Consider the following 18,569-nt stretch of genomic DNA (forward strand, 5'->3'; position numbering starts at 1 on the left):
GTTTACCAACATAGAAAAATGGAGGATTTTTCAAAAAAAAAAAAAAAAAATTGGAGAAATTGAGAAGTGGAAAAAATGAAAATTGGAGAAGTTGTTTACTAAATTTCTTCTTCCAATTTTAATCTCATCTCCATTTTTCCACTTCTTATACAATTTTGGAGAGATGGAAAACAACATTCTCCAAATGGAGAGATGGAATAATATGCGTGAATAGTGCAATTTTAAATGAAGTCATTGTTTTAAACCTAACTGAGCACATTTCTTTCCCCCTCTAGGGTTAGGTCATTCTTTCCTTTTTTCTTATATTTTTTCCCCATCGCGTAGCCGCTTCAACATCGCCTCACCTCCGGTTTTCCCTATCGCCGTCTCCGGGCTTCAACATCACCTCACCTCTACAGTAAAGAGGAGTGTAGCAACAATCTGTCAAGCCACACAATCACTCCGGTGAGCCTACATTCTCCGGTGAACCTTGGCAACTCAACACAGACTCTCCAAAATCTTTCGTAGGATCTTGTCCAAGTCCACAAGTAATTATTTAAACCTATTTTTATTTATTTTGATGAATGATATCTATTTTTATTTTGCTATTATAATTGATAATTAATGAATGTTCCAATAGAATCTCAATTGTAGAACCACATTTAGTAAAATACCACTTTAAAACGAGATTCTGAATGTTAACCCTCATTTTGATGTTTAAATTGCATAACCTCAAAATGAGATTCGACATTCAGAACCTCATTTAAAGGTTCAGTAGAACCTCATCATTTTGAGGTTCTACAACCAGAACCTCATTTTGAGGTTCTAGTTATAGAACCTCAAAATGAGGTTCTGATTTTACAATCTCATTTTGAGGTTCCAGCATAACCTCATTTTGAGGTTCTGATTATAGAACCTCAAAATGATGTTCTTTTTGTAGAACTTTAAGGGTGTGTTTGGAAACCCAGAAAATGATTTCTGAAAATCATTTTTTGAGTTTTGAGTGTTTGGTAAGTAGGAAAACACTAAAGTCAAAGGAAAATGAAGTTGGGTCAATGGAAAATAGAGTCATTTTTATGGAAAATAACTTTTCCTTTTTTTTATTATTATTATTTTTTTATTTTTTATGGAATCATCTAGTTTTGGATTTCTAAGTCGGAAACCAAATTGGTTTCCGACTTGGAAATGCATATTCTGGATTTCCAAGTCTGAAACCAAATTGGTTTCCAACTTGGAAATCCAGAATATGGTTTTCCAAGTCGGAAACCAAATTGGTTTCCGACATGGAAATTCAAAATCTGGGTTTCCAAGTCGGAAACAAGTTTGGTTTCCGACATGGAAAACCAAATACCGAAAACCAGATTGGTTTCCTTGACCAATCTGGTTTCCGACGATTGGTTTCCTTGCAGGAAACCAAACCAGTCTCTGGTCTGGTTTCTGGAAAGGAAACCAGTTCAGTGTTGTTAAATTTTTTAAAATAATTTTTTTTTGGGGCTTATACATGGAGTCACATCTATTGTATGTATTCTTGCTCATTTTCTGGAAAATGAACCAAATACATAAAGATAGTTTTCCGTTGTGCAGCCAAACACCGGAAAAGAAAATGTTTTCTGAAAAATGACTCATTTTCCAGAAGTCATTTTCCTGCTTTCCAAACGGACCCTAAATTAATGTTCTATAGTTTTAATTGCAGAATTTCAAAGAAAGTTTGCAATTAGAACATCAAACAGTTTTCTATGTTTAATTTTTTGTGAATATTTGTTGAAAAATTAATGAAAATTGGAGATGAGTAATTTACGGAATACGCATGATGAAGATGCAAAGTGATTGGACAGTACCTTAATTAGCTTGGTCGCTTTTCTTAATATTGTATACGATAGGATCAAACAGTACCCTAATAGACAACTTGTTTTTAAGTCCTCTTCCTGGAATGAAATCAGTCAAGAACTTAAAGAGAAAACATGATGTGTTTATATTGGTGGACAATTGAGTGGAAAGTATAACAGATGCAAGGATTTATATAAGCGCTTCTTAGAGGTGTTAAATCACACTGGGATAACATTCAATGCTGAAACAAATAAGGCTATAGTAGATGATGAAGTTTGGGAAAGTATTTTCAAGGTATGAATTTTAATTTTATATAATAATATAATATTATATAGTGCACTAATATAATAAAGATGACATTAATAAGTTCTTTTTTATTATGTAGAAAAACAAGATCTACAGAACTCTATACAACCAAGGTTGCTAACATTATGAGATGTATTGTATTATTTTTTTGGTAACAACTAAGCTATTAGAAGCCTTATGGAATCCAAAATGGTATCCTTATTTCGAGGTATTATTATTATTATTATTATTATTATTATTATTATTATTATTATTATTGTTGTTGTTGTTGTTGTTGTTGTTGTTATTGTTGTTGTTGTTGTTATTCGCTACAAGAAAAATACACATAGACAACACTAGAAAGACAACAGTTTTTAACAAAAGTGTTGTCATTTGTATGAAAGACAACAGTTTGGTCCAAAACCGTTGTCTTTGACGCAACACTTTTTTTCAAAGACAACGGTTTTTACTTAACCGTTGTTATAAGCGTGAATTAGAGATTTATTAGATAGCTGGCCATTTCGAAGGCATAGTCCCAATATTCAAGAGGTACTGAGCCTTCAGCGAGCAGGGCTAGGCCGGTTTCGACAATGTGTATATTTCTGCGCTCAACCCGCCCATTTTGTTCATGTGTGTAGGCACATGATTGCCGGTGAGTAATACCCAGTGTTTGGAACATAGTGTGTAATTTCCGGTATTCACCCCCTAGATCAGACTAGATACACTTGATAGAGCGCGAAAATTGCCGCTCTACCAACGCACGGAACGATTCAAAAATTTTATAGACATCTGATTTTACGTAATGGATAAAACCAGCAAAAGCGGGAATAGTCGTCTACAAATAGCAAAAAGTAGCGAAAACCACTAGCAGAAATTACAGGAGCCGGGCCCCAAACATCAGTAAAAATTAAGTCTAAAACATTTGTACTTGAATTATGAACCCTATCTAATTTAAAGCGGGATGACTTGTCGAGGTGACAAGCCGTGCATGACTCCGAGGACTTTGACTTATTTGTTGAAACTGGACAGTTCTGGAGAATACGACTCTGAACGACACCGTGCGGGTGACTTAGCCTGCGGTGCCAAACAGCTTGAGTGGCTTGGGAACTGACAAAGGCAAAATGACCGTGAGACAGCGGAAGCTTATACAGTCCACCCGAGGTTGGTCCCTTAAGTAGAGTTGCCCTGGTTTTGGAATCCTTCACAACAAAACAGTCGTTATGAAACTCAAAATAAACGTTGTTTTCTTTAGCGAACTTATTAACGGATAGCAAAGGAACGGACAGACTCGGAACATGTAATACATTAGACAAACTTAAAGATTTTGACACAAACGGGATCGATGCATAACCGACACATGAGATAATCAAACCTACGCCGTTCCCGACTCGTAGCACGTCGGGGCCGTTGTACTCGTCCGAACGAGTCATCATGCTTGCATCTGGCGTGGCGTGGGCGGTGGCACCTGTGTCAGGGTACCATCCATCCGCTGAAACTGCCGAGGCCGTGGTTGGGAGTTCGCCGGCGGTCGCCACGTGAGCCTCCGCCGGTGGTTGCGTCGTGTAACGCTTAAAGCAATACACAGCCGTGTGTCCTTGGGAACGGCAAATCTGACACCTCGGAGCACCACGGCCGTTGCGGCCACGACTACCTCGCCATTGTTATCCGAATCCGGGATTCTGGCCACCGTCTCCATTAGAGCCTCGACCTCGACCCACGTACATGCCAGTAGGCGGACCTTCGTTGCCACCATCGCCGATCGTGGAGTATTCATCAGAGATGATGAACTTCTGAGCTTGGAGAAAGTCGGCCAGTTGTGGGAGCAAGACAGGGTTGCCGGTGGCAGTGAGAGACGCCGCCATTATATGAAGATCCTGACGAAGGCCGCGTAAGACGTACAAATTCTGCTCGGATGAGGAGAGAGGCCGGCTGGCTTGAGCTAGTGCTTCCACGAGCACCTCTGCACATCCCAGATATTCAGCGGTGGAGGTGTTTCCTTGCCTCAACGACTGGAATTGGCCAAGAAGGCTGAGGCAGCGAGCTTGCGTGGAGGAGCCGAGCGACAATCCAAACCTCCGCAGTGGTATCCCGGTTGACTGCCAGATGAAGCACTTCATCGGACATGGAGGAAATTAGCATCGAGAGGATCGACTGATCCTGTAACACCCAGGCTTTGTACGCTGGGTTGGGAATCACTCCGGTCGTTGTTGTGTCGGAGCCTGAATCGTCGGCTGTAGTGGCAGCAATAGTCGCCGGTGGGCACGGCGTGGAGCCGTCGACGTATCCAAGCAGATCCTGCCCCCGTAGGAAGGGGACTAGCTGCGTCCGCCAAAAGAGGAAGTTCTGGTTGTTGAGCTTCATCGAGACATGTTAATGAGCGATGGCGAGGGGTTGGTGTTCGCCGGCGAGGGAGAGCCACCGGCGGTGACTGTGCGTTCGGATGAATGAGAAGACATGACGGTGAGGTTGTTTTCTGGTGGGAGTTTGCGTAGGTAGGGTGGAGATAGAGAAAGGACCGATACCTATCTGATACCAGATTAGAGATTGAATTGATAGATTCAGTTGCAACCAATTGAGATTACAGCTGATAATAGATAATCAATGCTAAACTCTCCTATCTAATAGAGAGGCTTTAGTTAACTAATTCTAAACCACATAAATAAAGACTATAGGATACATAAAATAATAACACTTATCAACAGCGTGTTGTCTTTGTGCGTTTTGAGAAAAGACAACACAACAACGACAACGTTTTTTTAAAAATCGTTGTCTATGTGCGTTTTTGTTTTTTAAGACAACGGTTTTATTTAACCGTTGTCTTTGAAATGTTATCGTTAAGTGTACTTGAATAAACAACACTACAACGACAACGGTTTTCTAAAACCATTGTCTTTCTGCATTATTATTTTTTTAAACAACAACAGTTTTATTTAACCGTTGTCATTTGTGTGTTGTCTTTAATAACACGCACTTGAATACACAACACTACAACGAAAACGTTTTTATAAAATCGTTGTCGTTACACGCTCTTTATTTCTTTAAGACAACGGTTTTATTTAATCGTTGTCTTTGATATGTTGTCGTTTTAAGCATACTTGAATACACAACACTACAAAGACATCGATTATAAAAAACTGTTGTCTTTGTGCATTATTATTTTTTAAAAGACAACGGTTTTGTTTAACCGTTGTCAGTTGTGTGTTGTCTTTAATAGCACTTAAATACACAACATTACAACGACAACGATTTTATAAAACCGTTTTAGTTGCACGTTCTTTATTTCTTTAAGACAATGGTTTTATTTAACCGTCATCTTTGGTATGTTGTCTTTAAGCTTAGTTGAATACACAACACTACAAAGACAACAGTTATAAAAAACCATTGTCTTTGTGCATGATTACTTTTTTAAAAGACGATGATTTTGTTTAACCGTTGTCATTTGTGTGTTGTCTTTAATAGCACTTGATTACACAACACTACAAAGACAACGATTTTATAAAACCGTTGTCGTTGCACGTTCTTTATTTCTTTAACACAACCGTTTTATTTAACCGTTGTGTTTAGTATGATGTCTTTAAGTGTACTTGAATACACAACACTACAAACACAATGTCTTTAAGCGTACTTGAATACACAATACTATAAAAACAACGATTATAAAAAACCGTTGTCTTTGCGCACTATTATTTTATAAAGACAACGGTTTTATAAAATATGTTAAAATGCTACCAACAAGAGCTGAACTTGAGACCTCTATCATGGCAAGCAAAACTCATCCCACTAAGCAACACCATCTCTTATACATTAAAACACGACACCTAATATTTATCCTATATTTTATATAACTGTTGTTGTTTATGGGTCAAAGTATCTATGAGGTCCCTGTGCTATAGTGTTTTATTCAATTTAGTCCTTCTACCTTAATTTTGTTCAATTTAGTCCATGTACTTTAAAAAGTGAAACAATTAAGGACAATGGCTTATGTGGCGTGGACATTATCTCCGCCACGTCATCATATTTACATGCCAACTCATATATTATTTTATAAGCATTTAAAATTAATTGTTTTTACAACCAATATATTACATTTATATTTCCAAAATAAATACATAAATATTTTCTCACATCTTTTTAAAGTATAGGGACTAAATTGAACAAAATTAAAGTAAAAGAACTAAATTGAACAGAACATTATAGTACAGGGACCACATAGGTACTTTGACCTTGTTTATGTGTTGTTTTTAAGAACACTACAAAGGCAACAATTTTATAAAGAAAGTTACTTAGATGCTACGAATAAGGGTTGAACTTAAAACCTCCAACATAACACACAAGGCTTAACCCACCAACCCACACTAACTCTTATATATTAAAGCGCGACACGTAATATTTATCCTATATTTTTTTACTGGAAGCTTTGACCACTGGCCAGTGGCGTGTCCAGCCAGCCACCTCAGACCATGACGGGGGCGGCCGGGGTGGTGCGCCCTCGGGCACTCCAACGGCACCCCTGTTCCTGAGGGAGTGCGATGCAGTGCGTTATGGTGTTTAGAATGGTGTGGTACGGTGTGGAGGGGTAAAGTATGATTAGGGGGGGGGATTGGTAATCAACCTTCCGGCTAGCGCACGACTAGCAAGGTTAGCTATAGGTTGGTAATCGACCCTTCGGTATGCATGGGACACGTGGAGGATGGATATGGAAGGCTAGTTGATGTCGTACACTTTTTCAACAATCCGAAAGACCCTCTACATACAATATATAAGGCACCCTGCCCTCCCTTTAAGGGGGCATCATCTGAGAACTACAAACACCCTGGTCTTATGATCTTTGTATTTGGACCGCCAGAGAAATGGGCGCAAATTATGCCATGGAATCGTGTTCACCGATAATAGTGAACACAAGGCAAAACGACGTCATTTTTAGGCAAAAAAAAAAAAAAAATCGCGGATGTGGAGTTAACGGCGCACGTTTGATCAAATTATGAATTTTCTGTTATGAGATTATGAATTTTATGATAATTCATAATCTCATAACAGAAAATTCATAATCGCATAACAGAAAATTCATAATCTCACAACTGAAAATTCATAATCTCATAACAGAAAATTCATAATCTTATAACAGAAAATTCATAATCTCATGGTTCCAAAGTGAATGTGTAGGCATGGTTCCAAAGTGAATGTGCAGGCATGGATTCATAATTTATGAATGTCCGTGATTTCGGACGGGAATATGTAGGCATGGTTCCAAAGTGAATGTGCAGGCATGAATTCATAATTTATTAATGTAATGAAAATTCATAATCTCATAACAGAAAATTCATAATCGCGTAACAGAAAATTCATAATCTCATAACTGAAAATTCATAATCTCATAACAGAAAATTCATAATCTTATAACAGAAAATTCATAATCTCATGGTTCCAAAGTGAATGTGTAGGCATGGTTCCAAAGTGAATGTGTAGGCATGGATTCATAATTTATGAATGTCCGTGATTTCGGACGGGAATGTGTAGGCATGGTTCCAAAGTGAATGTGCAGGCATGAATTCATAATTTATGAATGTCCGAAATCTTTGTTCACCTCAAATTAAAGTGAAACCGCAAAATGTGAAAATAAAGAAGGAAAGTCACGCAATTAATTAAGAAAAAAAAAAAAAGATAACGGTGTACTAACACCGTTGGAACCGTGTTCACCATGGTTCCATGGCATAACGTCCCAGAAATGGGTTGTGATGATCTTTGTATTTGGGCCATCAGTCAGTGCCTGTACTTTCGGGCCGGGCTTTATACATACTATTTTGGACCTAGCATCTCGGGTAATAAAGCTACTATTTTTTTTACCCTCCATTATGTACTTATATACCTGGTATTATTTTGAGCCTAATGCCCCGGGTAATAAAGATATCCCCCGTTCTATACCTATATACTCGGTTTATGGTGGATGCGGTCCCTATAAAACCATGAATATAGTTATTTAATTTAGAAAAAAAATGAAAACTTATTATAAAAAATAAAAATAAAACTTTCGTTATTTTGTTTATTATATATATATATATATATATATATATATATATTAGATATATACGTTATTCTTTAAATGAAATTAAAGTCAAAATAATTTTGACTTTTGATATATATATATATATATATATATATATTAGTTATATATGCTATTCTTTAAATTTTAACTTTCAAGACTTGCACAATTTGCAAAAAATCTCACTCCCTCTCCGAATAAAATAATTTTCTCTTTTTAAATTTTGACTTTATTTTGTTTTTTACACTTAAGCGAAAAAGAAAAAATTTTAAAACAGAAAACAAAATACAAAACCAATTAAATCTAAGACTAAAAATAGAAATTACTAAAATCTAAAAGACTAAGGGTGTGTGAATTGTGCATTTCTGTAGTTATTACTTTTGTGAATTTCCATTCGACAATTTGCATTCTTGTGATCTAACCATGTTCCCTACAAACACATTTTGTGTCCATTGGTAATAGACTTATAGACTAATAGCCTATGTTGTGATCTTTCTACCCCGAATGGAATGGAATGAAATATTACCTATAATCTATCCACTTTTTTCCTCGCTAGTTTGCTGCTTGTTGAATAACATGCACTGATGCACCCATGTTAGTTAATAGTTAATTCCATTTGCAGTTATTGTTTTTGCATTGGTTCTTTACTACTACTACTACTACTACACAGACAGCTAAGCTATATGCATACAATTATACAAAGTTAAAAACACACTAGGCCCTACAGTAGTACAGTGTACCTAAGAGGCTAAGAGTTATCAATTAATATAACAAATCACCTACATAATCATTATTAAAACTTTAGAATATGTGCTTTTTAAATGGTAACTTGATTTTTTTTAAGCAATGCTAAGAAATAATATGTGAATTTATTTTTCATGTTACTTGACTGTTTTGTAGCACTGATGTATAAATAAACAATGGACAAAGACCGGATGTCAAAAGATAGATTATGTTATGAATATGAGGTTGGGGTAGAATCTTTTTTGCAATTTGCTAAAAAAAAGTGTCGTTGATCCTAATTCGATATCATGTTCATGTGCAATATGTGGCAACCTAAGGAAGCAACCTCTTGATACTATAAGGGCACACTTGTACCGTAATGGCATGGATGGAACATATGTGTCATGGATATGGCATGGGGAAAAGGCCACGTTAAACAACTCAGATCAATAGATGATACTGATCAAGTTAAGGGAGAGGAGCATAAGCTTGTTGATGAAAACCCTATAGATATGGTAAATGCTGCTTATGATGAATACGCTGAGGATCCCAACAAATTTAGTAAATTACTTGAACATGCAGAGAAACCGTTATATGCTGGATGTTGTACGTTTATAAAACTATCAGCGATAGTGAAGTTATATAACTTGAAGGCAAAATACAGTTGGAGCGACGCAAGTTTTACTGACCTTTTAGATTTGTTTGCAAAAATGCTTCCATTAGCAACGAATTGCCTTCTTCGTTATATGAGGCAAAGAGAAGCTTGGTTGCATTGGGAATGGACTATGCGAAAATACATGCGTGTCCCAGTGACTGTATCTTATATCGGAAGGAGAATGCAAATTGTACTAATTGCCCTACTTGTGGAACTTCAAGGTGGAAGATAGGCAAGAATTCTAAGATATCAATAGGAGTTCCAGCAAAGGTGTTATGGTACTTTCCACCTATACCAATATTTCAAAGAATTTTTCGGAACAAGGATATATCTAATTAAGGAGTTAACTTGGCATATTGATAATAAAGTTTGTGATGGTTACTTGCGTCATCCAGCTGATGCACCTTGTTGGAAAAAGTAGATCATATGTGGCCAGATTTTGCTGATGAGCCAAGAAATCTTAGATTGGCTATATCTACAGACGGGATAAATTCCCATAGTGTAATGAATTCTACATATGTAGGCCAGTTATCATGATTACATACAATCTTCCTCATTGGATGTGTATGAAGCGAAAATTCATGATGCTCACTTTGTTGATTTCTGGTCCTATGTGGCTAGATTTTGCAATGATGATTGGAAACATGTTGTAGAATTGTAAGGATTTTTTTTTAATTTCTTTTTTTTTTTATCTGTATGATTATTACATTATCTGAATAATAAAAAATTATGAATATATGAGGGGCTATGAAAATGTTTCATGCAGCCACTGGAAATGGAAAGAAAGGACAAAGTAAAACTGTTTGGGAAATTGTCAATGTAATTTAAGATTTTTAACTAAGTATATATAAGTGTTTGTATATGTATTTATATCTAGATAAATTGTTAATTCACATGCAAATATTATTTAAAATCTGTAGGCTCCTCTTCAACCGGATAGTAACCAATGTGGTTTTTATGTCATGGCTTACCTGAAAACTTTAATTGAGAATATGTCAGACATTGATGATAAAGATTCTGTTCAAGCACTGGTAAGATAATTTTTATCATTATGCCTCCATCTAATAAATTTTATTCCTTCATTATTTATATATAGCTAGCTTTTACTTATCAAGTACGTTGTTAACGAGAAGAGTTACTGCTATTGATAGTACTAATTGCCACGTAATGCGATAATTAAATAAACACGAGACCAATTAAAGCAATTAAAGGTCTTTATTGATCACAGTGAAGGCCCTAAGTACAATCTAAGTGGTTGCTCTGAGTACCGACTGACTGCGGTCGGGATTCTCTAAAAACAACCTAACGATCGTCCAAAAGTCCCCCACACTGTCGCTATCGCGGGTATTTATAGCCGTGGAGCCGGAGACACAAATCCGACCGTCCGGCATGCCTCCCACGTAGCAACCACGTGTCGCCTTCCCGGGTGCCCTGCCTGTCAACGGGTAGAGTCGCCACGTGTTTCTCACCAGCTCCTCGCTAAAGGGCTACCGCTCGGTGGTCGGCAACGCCAATCGGGCACTACCAAGTCGGGAACCGACCGGGTTCTTCACAAGAAACCCGACCTGTAACCTGCAAAGACAAGAAGAAAAGGACAAAGGCACAGGGATCGGGGTAACATTATGTCGGTCGGGGTATTCCTTACCAAGAGCCTCCCAGCCCGTGCTTTTTTGACCGTCCGGGAAAAAACGGGACGGGATGATGAAGCCCAACCGTCAGCCGTCAAACCGACCGGCCAGCTGTCATTCCCTCCCTTGCCACGTGTCGGCGACTGCCCACCTCTGCGACTGCAACGGTCGCCTTGGAATCAGCACTGGTCGCGTCACGCAAGTGGACTGGTTTCCCGCCCAAACGCTCTTCTGTAAATAGGCCCTTGAGGCCCTCATTTGAACTTTCCTCAATCTTCTGATTCGATCGACATACTCAGAGAGTCCCGAGCGAAGCACATCAGCAAGTCAGTCGAGCAAAGGATTTTCAAGCTTCTCAAAGTCTCCTCAATCGGTAAGCTTTCTACCCTTCTGCTTTAATACTTGCTTTACATTTGCCTATAGCGGTTGGTAGGGCAAGACTAACCTCGACCCAAACGTCCGGAGCCCCATACTAATCCCGACCGACCTTTAGGTAGAAAGAATGTCAGACTCGGACAGCCAGAACGTGTCGGTCGCAGATTATGATGACGAGGTCGAGCAAATCAGCGAGGACGTGGACATAATGTCCTACTCGCCGGAGGTCGTTCAACGACCACAACAAACTCCTAAGCGAGCCCCCGAGCAACAACGGTCATCAAGCTCGCCTGGGACATCGGGATCGAGCTCTAGCGGATCGGGGAGCTCGAGCGGTGAGAGCGGGGAAACGTCCACGAGCGGACGAAATTCCCCGGCCGAAGGCGTTCGGGAAACGCCTACGAGGGTAATTGGGGATTACCCTCAAGCTGAGCCCCAAGAGGGCGATCAAGAGAATGCCGCGGAACCAGTTGAGGAACACCCGGCCGAGCAGGCGGCGCCGGGCGGGGACGGGTTCGAATTCCTCAACAGCGAGAGCGTAGAAGGTCAGATGAGCAAGCTGACCAAAGGAGAAGCGGCCAAACTCGCCGCAACACTCAGTGGTCGGGTCGAGTTCGACACCAGTCGCCAACTCGGGAATGTGATCGACCGTCACCGGGGAAAGTGGCTCGGGATGCACTACGACTCCCTGATGGTCCCGATCACTTTCCCCTTCTCGGGCCTTCTCACCGCGTTCCTGGGATACTACCAGGTCGTGTCCAGACAAATCTGCCCGAACGCGTACCGGATGATCGCGTGTTTTCCCCAAATATGCGGTCAGCACGACGTAGCCTGCACCATGGAGTTATTCAACTTCGTGTACCAGGTGAAGGTCTTGGCAGCGACGTACGGGGGCAGGTTTCTGATGACTCAATCCCGAGCCGATATGTGCTCGATCGAGGGCCTACCCGGGAACAACCGGGGGTGGAAGAACCGGATATTTTCGATAAAATACGACCCTTGGATCCTCCCGGTTGAGAGGGTTTGGAGCCAGCGTTTCCGGAAGCAAGTCATTCCGGTCGAGACAAAGGCCCTCAAGGACGCGGTCACCAAGATCTCGAGCGTGATCTACGAGTACAGGATCTTCAAGTCGGCCGAGAGCTATGAAGCGGCCCAACTACCCGAGCCGGTCTATGATCTGACCGAGAAGTACAAGCCCGAGCCAATGGGCGTAACAATTGCAAGGATGCCCGCTCGGGGCAAACGGAAGGGAAAAGGTCTAACACTAACCAATTCTCCCCAACCTTAACACCCCGAACGTTCTCTCGTCCCGATCTAACCATCTTTTATTTGTTTGCAGAGATGGCCGGTTTTGGAGATGATGATGCCCCTCTACCCCCGGTGGCCAAGATCATGCTTGGCAAGAAGAAACCAAAGACTAAACCAGCCGGGGAAAAGGAGGTCCCAATAGCCCGACCGATGGGCGCCTCGACCGTCACTACACCGGAAGGCTATGTACTCGACGCGTCCGACGTCCTGGTTACCCGAGTGGCAGTTGCCAAAGGCAAAGAAAAGGTGCCCGAGAAAAGGGCAACTGACAGTGGCGCACTGAAGCGCCGGCGGGAACAGCGCAGCCTGAGCCCCTCGACCGGGGGAAGCAAGGACGGCTCGTCCATTCTCGCCCGAATCGGCAACGCCGGGCCAGCCAAGGAAGACTTGACCAAGCTGACCCCGACCCAGGTAGCCGAGAAGATCGGCTACGACCTGCCCGAGGTGAACGTTTCCTTCCCTTAATCTTTTTATGCAAGTAGCCCCGCTCGGGCTAACCCCGATCGTTTTCGTATTTGCAGATCTCCCGAGCGACCCAACTTCTACAACGACGGGCTCTGCAAGCCAATGAGGTCGTCACCCTGAAAAAGGTCGCCGATCGGCGACTACAAGAAGTCAAGGACCTCCAGGCGGAGCTGAAGAAAGCCCAGGAGGACCTGAGGAAAAGCCGGGAAGACCGGGAGCTATCGGAGAAGGTCGCGCAACAGGCGATCGGGGAGGTCGCCGATTTGAAGACGGCGGCTCAGCGGGCGACCGGGGAGGTCGCGGAACTGAAGGCCCGGTTGAACAATCCGAGTGAACTAGCCCGGTTCGTCTTTCAGGACCCGGAGTCGGGCACGCGGTTCCTCCGAGCAGCCCGGGACACAAAGGTCGGGGACGAGCTGATCTGGTCGTTCGGGCGGTGGGCCTTTAAAACCGGCCAGAGGAAGATGCGCGAGAAGACTCAAAAGATTATGGAGCAGGCTCTGGAAGGAGAAGACCTTCAGCTGGTCCTGACCACACTTCCTCCGGACCTTCCCGACCCCGGGCCAGCGCCGTTCGACTCGAAAGAGAAGACGGCTGAGCCGAGCGGGACTGCAGCGGCCACCCCAAGAGAAGCGAAGCCTTCAAAGAAGTAGTTGTAGACTCTTTTTTTGTAAATGAATCTGATCGGGAACTCGGTCCCGAGTTTGTACCGGGCACATTTTATATTTAATAAAACTTGTTTTTTGTCCAACTTGTGCCGAACGTTATTGCATCTTTACTTTCAATTACGCACGTGTCGAACGCCTAACGCTCGACCTTGCGGCCCTATGGCCTGGTCTTACATCATTCGACTCGTTTAACGGCCGACCTCGTGGCCTTATGGCCTGGTCGTGCATCTTTCGATCGCAGCATCGACGTTCTGATGGCCTACCCGATCGGGTTTACCCGATCCTCTGGCCTTTGTCGATTTTTGAAAACTATTAAGCCTCTTCGGTCGGGGTGTTCCCGAGCGACGGCCCTATAGCACTTCCTTCATCCTAGCCCCCACACTATTGTGCACTCGAGGCACGAGTGGGTGCGATAGTGGAAAGAAGTTGGACGGATCGAGGAATTATGCTGGAGCTCTGGCTTTCCCGATCGGTGGCGCGACCCGATGTCCGCCGAAGAGGAGCGCATTTGACCGATCGACGGATTCGCCCGGTCGAAATAACATGGTGATGACTTAACCTGCGTTCAACGAAGGTAAGGAAAAAACGGATCGGGCCGCCGTATGCAAACGGTCGAGCAATCACCGATCGTATATACATTGAACTTTCCCGCTCGCAGGCAGTTAAGAAAATATTCATAATTTACAAATAAATGACGAACGAGGCCAACTCGTAGGCCGAGCCCCCACTTCGTCTAAAATTACCAAAAATAGGCTAATGCCTAAACATAACGAGATGCTCGAAATTCCAAGTCCTCTCGATTACCCGACCGGTTGTTGTCTCCAGTCGGTATGTTCCTGGCCACACCACAACGCTGAATACGTACGACCCTTCCCAATTCTGAGCTAGCTTCCCGCCTTCTAAAGGTTGACTGGCCTCCCGTTGACGTAGAACGTAATCTCCCACTTGAAAATACCGAGGGTTGACCCGAACGTCCTTTGAACTCTTGACTCTTTTCAGATACTCGGCCATACGCCGAGCGGCTAGCTCTCTTTTTTCCTCGACCCCATCAAGATCCACGACCATCGAGTGTTCATTCTCCTCTGCATTGTAAGTTCGCTCTCGGTCGGTCGGGATCCATGCCTCGATCGGGAGTCGGGCTTCTGCCCCGTAGACAAGGGCGAAAGGAGTCTCCAAAGTTGCTTCTCTCGGGGTCGTCCGATAAGTCCATAAAACATATGGCAACTCATCGGCCCAACTACGACTAGCCGAGTGTAGCTTCTTTTTCAGACCCTCTAGAATTGTCCGATTGGCATTCTCCACTTGTCCATTTCCCTGCGGGTAAGCCACCGACGACCGGACGTGGGTCGCCCCGTGGCCAAGAAATTTTGAAAATACTGGCTTACGAATTGGCGGCCTTTGTCGCTGATGAGATGCACGGGCACACCAAAGTGGAAAATCACATTGCGCCATAAGAACCGAGCACACTGCTGAGAGGTGATCGTGGCTAACGGCTCGGCTTCAATCCACTTGGAGAAGTAATCAATGGTAACAATAACAAACTTTTTCCGACCGGATAGTTGAGGGAATGGTCCCAAGATATCCACCCCCATCTTGCGAAGGGAATTGCAGTCGTGACCAACGTAGAAGGTGGCCGGTCGTCCAGGTATCCGGGCAAACAATTGGCACGTCTCACATTCCCGAGTGAGCTTCTCACAGTCAGCTGGAGGGACGGCCAATAATACCCGATCAGCATGATTCGACGAGCTAAGGATCGGCCTCCTTGATGTGATGAACAGATGCTCGAGTGCAATTCTTTCATTACAAGATCGGCCCCAAATGCTGTCAAGCAACGCATAAGAGGGCCTCCATACGATCGCCTATAGAGACGACCATCCAAGACTTGGAACCTCGGGGCTCTAATCTTGGCCTTTCGAGCACGCTGGGGTCGTCTGGGAGTCAACCGTGCTCAAGGAACTCTTTCAGATCGGTAATCCAATTGTCTTCTGCCGGTTGGATAGGATTGATCGGCAATCGATGGATGCTGTGTCTCGGGATTACCAAAATCCGAGCGATCTTCGACATATGTTCCGGGGCGTCTTGGGCCAATTTGGACAAGATGTCCGCATCGGCATTATCCAACCGGGGTATGTGTCGGACGGTATACCCCCAGAACTGGGCTAGCTTCTCCATGGTTAGGTCTCGGTATAGCTGCAGTCGTTCTCCGTTCACTTCATAATCACCGAGGACCTGCCCGACCATGAGCGCAGAATCCGTTTGAGCCCGAATATATTCAGCCCCCAAGTCCCGAGCACACTGTAAGCCGTTGACAAAGGCTTCGTACTCGGCTTCATTGTTGGTCGGATGGAACTGATACATAAGGGCAAAGTAGACCTTGAATCCCTCCGGGCTCGTGACTACTACCCCTCCTCCTGCCCCTTTCTTGCTGCTCGACCCATCAGTAGCCAACGACCACCACTCGGCCTCAGGGTCCGCGACCTCGGGGGGTCGGGTATCCCGAGCGGTGCACTCGACCAAGAAATCTGCAAGGGCTTGACCTTTGATGGCTGGTCTTGGTCGGTATTCTATCGTGTACTGGGTCAGCATTAATGCCCACTTGACTAGGCGACCGGATGATGAAGCAGTTCGGAGGACTGGCCCGATTGGCTGATCGGTCAACACGCGAATTGCTCGACCTTGGAAGTAGGGAGCCAACTTCTTCGCGGCTACGTACAAGGCATAGACGACCTTCTCTAGCCGGGAGTACCGGAGCTCGGGACCATGTAGCGCGTGGCTTACATAGTACACCGGTCGCTGGACCCCTTCCGGATCGGTTCGGCACAATACTGCGCTTACTGCTCGATCGGACACGGCGAGGTATACGTCTAGCTCTTCTCCAAGCTCTGGCTTCGACAGCACAATTGGTGACATGAGATATTCCTTTAGCTCGTCGAAAGCCGCTCGGCACTTGTCATCCCAGACGAACCCATTGACTTTACGCAATACCTTGAAGAAAGGTAAAGCGCGCTCGGCTAATTTGGAGAGGAACCGGCTGAGAGCTGCCAACCGACCGGTCAATTGCTAGACTTCCCGAACGGTAGAAGGCGGTTGCATGTCCAGAAATGCCTTGACCTTGGCCGGGTTGGGCTCGATTCCCCTCTTGGTCATCATGTAGCCGAGGAACTTCCTGGTCTGAACCGCAAATGTGCACTTGGTTGTGTTCAGCCTCAACTGGTACTTCCTCATGATTTGGAAGCACTCCCGGAGATCCCGAGTGTGGTCGGATCGGTCTCGAATCTTGACCAGCATATCATCAATATACGCCTCCATCGTTCGACCTAACAAATCGGCGAATAGCATATTGACCATCCTCTGATAGGTCACTCCCGCATTGCGGAGGCCGAACGGCATCACTCGGTAGCAATACAGCCCGTCCGGGGTCACAAAGGCTGTTTTGCTCTCATCTTCATGGTGCATCATTATTTGGTGATATCCCTTGAATGCATCCATGAAGCTCATCAACTCAGCCCCGGCCGTCTCGTCGACCATCTGGTGGATACTCGGTAGCGGATACGGGTCGAGCGGACAGGCCTTATTGAGGTCGGTGAAATCAATGCACATCCTCCAAGCTGGGGGCTTAGGAACAAGGACAATATTGGCCACCCACTCGGGATAGATCACCAGTCGGATGTGCTCGATCGCTGCCATTTTCTTGACCTCTTCTCTAACAAACTCGCGGCGATCGGATGAAAGGTGCCGGGTCTTTTGCACGACCGGCTTAGCTGCAGGATCGACGGCTAGCTTATGACAAATCACCGTCCGGTCGATCCCGGGCATGTCTTCGGGCCCCCAGGCGAAAATGTCAGCAAACTCCCGGAGGATCGCTAAAATGTCTGCTCGGAGCTCGGGGGTGAGGGCCCGGCCAATCTTTATTTTCCTGTCCGGTCGGCCCTCGGACAAGGAAACTTCTTCAATTTCCTCGGAAGGCTCAGGTTGTTCCTTCCGGTCTTTGGATTCCTCCTTGGCGATCGTGTTCACCCGGGAAGATGGACCGGAGTCACGTCTATTGACCGCTCAGGTGTAACACTTCCGGGCGGATTGGACATCGCCACGGACCACACCGACCCCGTTGGGGGTGGGAAATTTCATGCACAGGTAGGGCATCGAAATAATCCCACCGATCTTCATAATCGCGGGTCGGCCTAAGATTATGTTGTGGACACAGTGCAAGTTGACCACAACGAATTCCAACTCAGTCTTGATCGACTTCGGTGGGGCGCCGATCTCAACCGGGAGCATTATTTTTCCCTCAGGGTATACAAGAGCCCCGGTAAATCCCGACAATGGTACACCGACCGGAGTCAGCTCTCTCTTGTCGAGCCCAAACTTCTCAAGCACGTCCAAATAAAGGACGTTGACACTGCTCCCAGTGTCCACCATAACCCTCTGGACGTCCGTCCCTTTCACATCAATCGTGACCACGAGTGCCTCCATGCCGTGGTCACCGCTAATGGGTTGATCTTCAAGGGAGAAGGTTATGGGTTCCATTTTCTGCCTCTTCCCGGTGTCTCGGGAGTCCACTATGGCGACCGGGCAGTTGTCCCTCGGTTGGGAAGCGTCGTCCAATCCACCAAAAA

This window comes from Ipomoea nil, unplaced genomic scaffold (genome assembly GCF_001879475.1).
Source record: "Ipomoea nil cultivar Tokyo-kokei standard unplaced genomic scaffold, Asagao_1.1 scaffold0681, whole genome shotgun sequence".
Taxonomy (NCBI): domain Eukaryota; kingdom Viridiplantae; phylum Streptophyta; class Magnoliopsida; order Solanales; family Convolvulaceae; genus Ipomoea; species Ipomoea nil.